The following is a 6,425-nucleotide window of genomic DNA, read 5'->3' on the forward strand; positions in this document are numbered from 1 at the left end:
CGGCCCGCAGCGACCCGCCGGCTCCCGCCGCAGCTGGAAGCACTCGGGGAAGGTGGAGCAGCCCGGGTGTGGGGTGCACGGAGCGGGAGACACGGATGCCGGAGGAATACACCGCCGCCCCCCAGCAGCTGGGGACTTCTGGAGCCCTCTTGCCGCTCTTGATTGCATCTCCCAGGAGAAAGGCATGGCAATGGGAAGAGCCTTATTTGCCATCCCATCCTGGTTACAGAGCTCTCAGATCCCCTCAAACCCAACTCTGGGCTTTATACTCTTACTTGCATAGGTCCAGGCTAGAAAAGGCCCCATCTAAAAGCTCCAGGTCTTTCAGCTGAGAGAGATCTTCCAGGAGACATATCCTACCAGCTTAGAGTAGATGTCCATCCCTGCCCCCATCTGTCTCTGTGTGGGCACCTGGAGGTGGAGGGATGACTTGAAATGACTGCTTTATATGCACTGAGAGAGACTGAGGGAAGAGTAGGAGGAGGGAGAAGGGGAGGCAGAAATCCCCTTTCAAGCCACACACATCAGCTTGGCCTTGCCTTCTGCTACATCTCTGCTGCTCTCTGCTGCCCTTGGCCATCTCGGGCAGGGAGCAAATCTTCCCAGAGGAGTGCAGGCTCACTCCCAGCCCAGCAACACGGTATATTTGGGGTGGGCTCATTCTGGCCCACAGCAGTGGCTGTGAACTTGGTGGGTGGCTAAAGACCTCTCGCTGCATCTCTGTGAGCAAGGAGGCAGAAGAGGGCACCACAGGTGCTCACGGGAAAGAGATGCTCACCGGAGCGTCCCCCTGCAGTGGGTCCTGTGGCCAGTAACACTTAGCAACCCGGTTTCATCATGCCAAGCTCAGATGGATGAAAGGTGTACCTCACTCGGCATCCTGACCCTGAACGCAGTGGCTGGATGCCTGCAAGAGAACATGAGATACTCCGTGTGCATATAGAGCGATCCTTTCAGTGTACCCTCACGCCTTCCAGCAGCCCACGAGTAGGGCTCTTTCAGCCAGATGCTGCAGCTCGGCCACTGGGTTTAAAAGGCAAATTATCATATCAGCCCGTGAATTTATCTAATCTCTTTTATCCCTTTCGATGTGTGGGGTGGCTGCCACATAGAGCACAGGTTCTCCTCCCGTGCCCACCGCTCCCCCAGCTCCTTAAGGACCCCATCCCACTGGTACTCCTCTCCTTCCAGCCTCTCCCGCTGCAGGTGCTGCCTCCCCTGGCCCTCACCGAGCCGTCTGCTTCCCAAAAGCTTTGTGGCAGAGGGGTCCAGCTCGCCCAGTGCCTCCTCTCTGGCCTCCAGCAGTTGCACTCCTAACACGTCTCCCATTTGAAACCAGTGGCTCCAGCCCACTTCTTCCCACTGCCCCTTGCCTTTTAGGCCCTCTTGGACCACAGACGTCCCCTCCCTGGGATAGGAGCACTGCTGCCTGCCCTCTGGGGTGCGGAGGAGCCAGGAAAGGAGCGGAAGCACAGGGAATGAATCCCCCCAAAAGCGCACTGGGTCTGGAGTGGAACAGGACCCCAGCGCATCCTCTCCGGCCGGGGCTCTGCAAGCGAGGGAGAGGGGAGATAACTTAGCAGGTGAGCAAGTGCGACAGGAGCAATGGGGCTGAGTAGGTTTGGGCTTTGACCTTGGCGCTGCAGCTGGCTTACAAGGCAGCGGCATCAGAGGAAATACCAGCGGGTGCTTTGGCACTTCCTGGGATGCCATCAGCTCACCCGCCAGCGCCGCCAGGGCAGAGCCACTGCTTGGGCAGAAGCTTGCGTGGCCCTGGATGCCGTGAGCAGTGCCCGATAACAGCCGTGGCTCATTTCTTTGTTCTAAGAAAGAGGAATGTCCTTTCCATCCTCACCTAATTACTTTCTTATGCAGCAGTGGAAAGAATGCTTGTGCCTAAACCTGACACGAGAAAATTATCAACGCCATAAACAAAGCCATAAACAAAGCAGCCAAGAGCCCAGGCAGTGCTCAAAGCTAGAGCAGGCAACCCCAGAGCAGGCTCAGTCAGAGTGCAAGCAGATTCCTCCTCCCCGGAGGCACTGGGTCATCCTGGGGAAGAAGGAAACTTCCAGCATTCCCAGGGGACCGCACCTCCACAGGAGCCCACACTCGGGGCCCTCATGGCGGCGGGGCTGCCGGAGCCTGTGCCTCCCCGACAGGGCCGGGAAATGAGATGTGCAAACCCAACAAAGCCATCGATGGCCCTCCAGTAACTCTCGCAGCCGCCCCTGGCTGCAGTGGAGCCCAGCCCGGGGAGCTGGCGTCCATTCTCAAATCAGCTTCACTCCACGTTTACACTAACCCCCCTGGAGCTGGACACCGAACTCTTTCCAGTCTCACACATGCAAGCACTCATTTGCTTTTGCAGGGACGTGCCGGCGCTGTTTGATCCCATGTGAGCACTGCAGCAGAGCAGGGGCCAGCTGAGGGCAGCGAGCCCCGGCCCCGCTGCCCTGGAGCTGCCTGGCACAGGGGATGCAGGCACAGGCTCAGGCGCCTGGGGAGGGGAGTGACTGCATCTCCAGTGCAGGTGAGCGATGCGCAGGTGCTTGGACATGGGCTTGCTGCCTCCCAGCCCCATGGCTCATTTCACATTCAGCCATCCCTGAAAACAAACCCATTGAAAATGGGGAAGCGCAGGGGAGTTGTAGTGTGAGCTGGGCATCAGCGTGCCGCTCAGCAGGGGCTCAGGGTGCAAATATGAGATACCTCATTCCTCAGGAGTTCACACAGGCAGAGTTCGGACTGTCGGGCTGCTCGCCACAGAGATCAAACCTGTGCCTGGGAAGAGAGATCAGCAGCAGAGAGAGGATGGGGCAGCAAGCCAGTGAGCAGCGTTCGATAGCCCAGCCCCTGGCAGCGGGGAGCGCAAGGCTCCTCTGGGAGGGCAAGCTGCAGGTGGGCAGCTCAAATCGCTCTTTGGTGCCTTCACTTCCCCTTAATACACTGCACAACCTTCTAGGCAGCAGAGATGGCACCAGAGGAGAGGTGGAGGGCAGACACAGCTGCAGCACCTAAGTCCACGCTTTCCAGGGACAGGGCGCCAAGGTGAACAAGGCAGACCTGGAAGCCAGCACAGAAAGCAAGGGGCTCATCAGACCCTGCAGAGGAGAGGAGCAAGGGCCGACTGTGCTGACAGCATGGCCCTTCTTGCTTGCCATGCTACGGCAGAGGAGGAGGAGTGCTTGGGCAGCTGAGGATGGAAGCCATGGGGCCAGAGGCAGAGGGGTCAAGGTGGGCTGTACCCTGGAGAGATGAGCACGAGTCACATCTCTTTGAGCCCTCTCAAAGGATAAGGAGAAGGGGCTCTTCAGGACTATGCTGATGGGGGTCCCTCTGCACCAGGCCCCTTCACACCCTCACTCCCCTACCCGTTGGGTCCACACCAGCTCTGCACAACCCCTTCGGGGAGGGTAGCACCTGGGAGCCATGCTTCCAGGGCCAGTTGGCCCCCAGATGTGGCTCCTGGCACTGTATCCCTTAGATTAATTAGCCCCTTTTCTTCCTCTTCAGCAGGGTTCACAACCCACATGTGCTTCTTCCTCCGCTGTAAGCAGACCCCTAACATGCTGCAGATGGGAGACATTCCACGAATTCAGGAGCTGCCTGCAGCTCCCGCAGAGGAAGAAGGAGCACTCCCCCGGCTCCCGGGCAGAGGAAGGTTGGCCAGCCCCACTGGCTTAAAAATCAGTGTGTGGAAGCCAGCCTTTTAGAGGTGCAAGTCACAGCTTCTCTGGAAAGAGCCATCTCACACCAGGAGGGAGGACATGGCAGCCCTGGGGAGCTGGACTGAGAAACAACTTTGAGGCAGCAGTGCAGAGAGACCTCTGGAGAGGACCTCTGTAACCATGGGCATCAGAGAGGCAGGAAAAGCAGTTTCTGACTGTACGAACACAAATCCTCCACGGACAGCATTCCCACCCCTCGCCTCTGCCATGAGGTACACACAGCTCAGCACACTCATGCTTACAGCACCCAGGGAAGGAGATGTTCCCACTGGACAGACGAGCCGCTCCAGCCAGACACACAGCCTGGCCCTCCAGCCACCTCCACCCGCTCTTGGTGAATCCCTCAGGGCCTTGGGGTATATCCTGGCCTCTCCCTGTGAGGAGGTCGCCAGCAGGCAGCTGAGAGCCATGTAAGCGATGGTTTGTTGTCAGAAAACAGAAGAGAAACTGTCCAGCAGCTCCTAGTCGATAGCCAAGGTTTGCTGGTTTTATTGTTCTTTCTGCTTTCATTTAACCAGGACCATCTCTGAGATGGAGGAGGGAGGCACAGACCAGTCAAGTGGGTGTCCCACAACTGGACTCCTCGGTTGTGCTGTTGTCTAAACATGTCCGTGCATTACCAAGGGCTGAGACCACACACTGGAAAAGAGGTTACAACGGGAGACGAAAACATGCCGCTAGGAAGAAGAAACGTGGAGAGCAGGACCAGAGGGCAGAACCCAAGGGATGGGAGTGCAGAGTGAGGCAGAGAAGAGGTTGCTGTGGGCTACTGCTGCAGAAAGGCTCTGGTGGGGCTGGCTGCAGAGCACAGCTGGTTCCTTATTTATCCATCACACTATTTCAAGCCCCTTCAGCAACTCTTCAGGAAAAAAAAAAAACAAACCCTCAGCTAGAATGTGACTCATACAGAGGTACAGCAGCTCAGGGGAACCTGTCCATTTATAATTAATGAAGTCCTGTTTGCAGTGATCCGACTGCAATCTCCCCTCTCCCCAGGAGGCTGGTCTGGCCTCTCTGCTTCTTCGATACCTGCGGCTGGAACCACACGCAGCGGGGAGAGGGGCCTGGAAACCAGGAAAGCCTGAGCTCCCTGAGGAGCACGGAGGCTGCCCTGACCAGGAAACCCGTTCCATCATGCATTCCCTGCAGGAGCAAGCCTGCTCAGGACATCAACGTGACGGGGAGCTTCAACTGGAGCGCTCATTAGTCAGCTGTCCTCACTAAGGGAGGAAAAGAAAGGAAAGAAGGAAGCAGAGCCTCTTGCCATTTTTAAGGGCTGTGACCCATGAAGAGGGAACGCTCCCCATGTGGTCGGGGCACTGCTGAGAGGAGTGTGGAAAGGGCCCCGACAGTGTGAATTTCCATAACCTTCTCCCCCCCTTTTCACTGGGGTCTTAATGCCAGGAGGCTTTTCCTGAGGCGGCCATTGAACATCAGCTTGTCACAGACTGGAAGGGAACAGGGAAGCGGGAGCAACAGCTTGAGGATACGCAGGGAGCACGGGGTGCTCTCCTCAGTGGAAAGTCTCCCTTCCTGGTGTCTGGTACCACTTCACAGGCAGCACTTCCCAAGGAGCCCACAACCTGGAGAAGACAAAAGATAGAGATCCAAGCAAGATGACCCAACAGTGAGGGCAGAAGAAACCAGACAATCCCCAGACTGTGCTGAAGCAGCTCTTCCTGAGAAATTCCACACACACTAAATTCTCTCAAAAGCACCGCATTTCCTTTGCATTATCTTAAACAACAAAAAGACCAGAAAAAACAAACCTGAATCAAACTTTGAATTCTACTGACTGTTTGGGATTAAAGTAATTTCATTTCTGCTTCTGATTCCAAAGCAATCCTCCTAAAAAGCAACAGCTCTCATTTCCTTCAAGTTGCTGTTCCTTCCTTAAGAACTTCACCTTGGCTGCCCAGGGCATGGGGAACTTGGACTGGAAGTCCTTCAGCCCATCAGCTTTGCACGTCAGAGGAAAACTGATGATAGCCACACAGATCCTGAAATGGGAATTATTGGTGGGGCTGACATTCTGTATTTTAGTTTGGTTACTCTGCCATCCTGAAATTGCAGGCCTGCTCCCAGTCACGGGATTTTAGGTGCTTTCCTACCAATTTGGGTGCTGGAATGGCTGCCTGAGCAGTGATCTCAGCTCATTACAATGCAGTGATTTCAAGTGGATGTTTAATAGCTTATTAATAAGTGAATCTTAGGGAACTGCAAAAAGTGGCAATTATTAGGTGGCGTGTGTTAGAGCTAAAGTAGTCGGTCATCAAGCAATAGACTAGTTCATTGACACTTTACAGTCCCGTTGGGTAATTATTGGGATTAGGCTGAGTACCCAGTTTCCCAGCTATGACTTCATAGGCTGGGAATCCAGCTCCCCAGTGACATCACAGCTCCAGAAGTCTCCCTCATCAGTTGCCACGCTGACTCTGCTGTCACCCACTCTACACATAGGTGTGGCACACCCTGAGCCTTAAATAAGAATAACGAGGAATGAGAGCTTAACAAGGAAATAAATGCAGGGCAACAGCAGAGAAGATGAGCAAAGCCCTTTTCCATGCCGCACCGCATCAGGTCATCTTTTGAGAAGAGTAAGGGGCTTGGGATGGGGAAGCATCCACTTCCCACCCAGACAGGGGCCACACCAGGCGCAGAACAAAAATCCACGACAGGATTACAGACATGGCA

This window comes from Pygoscelis adeliae, unplaced genomic scaffold (assembly GCF_000699105.1).
Source record: "Pygoscelis adeliae isolate BGI_AS28 unplaced genomic scaffold, ASM69910v1 Scaffold71, whole genome shotgun sequence".
Classification (NCBI taxonomy): Eukaryota; Metazoa; Chordata; class Aves; order Sphenisciformes; family Spheniscidae; genus Pygoscelis; species Pygoscelis adeliae.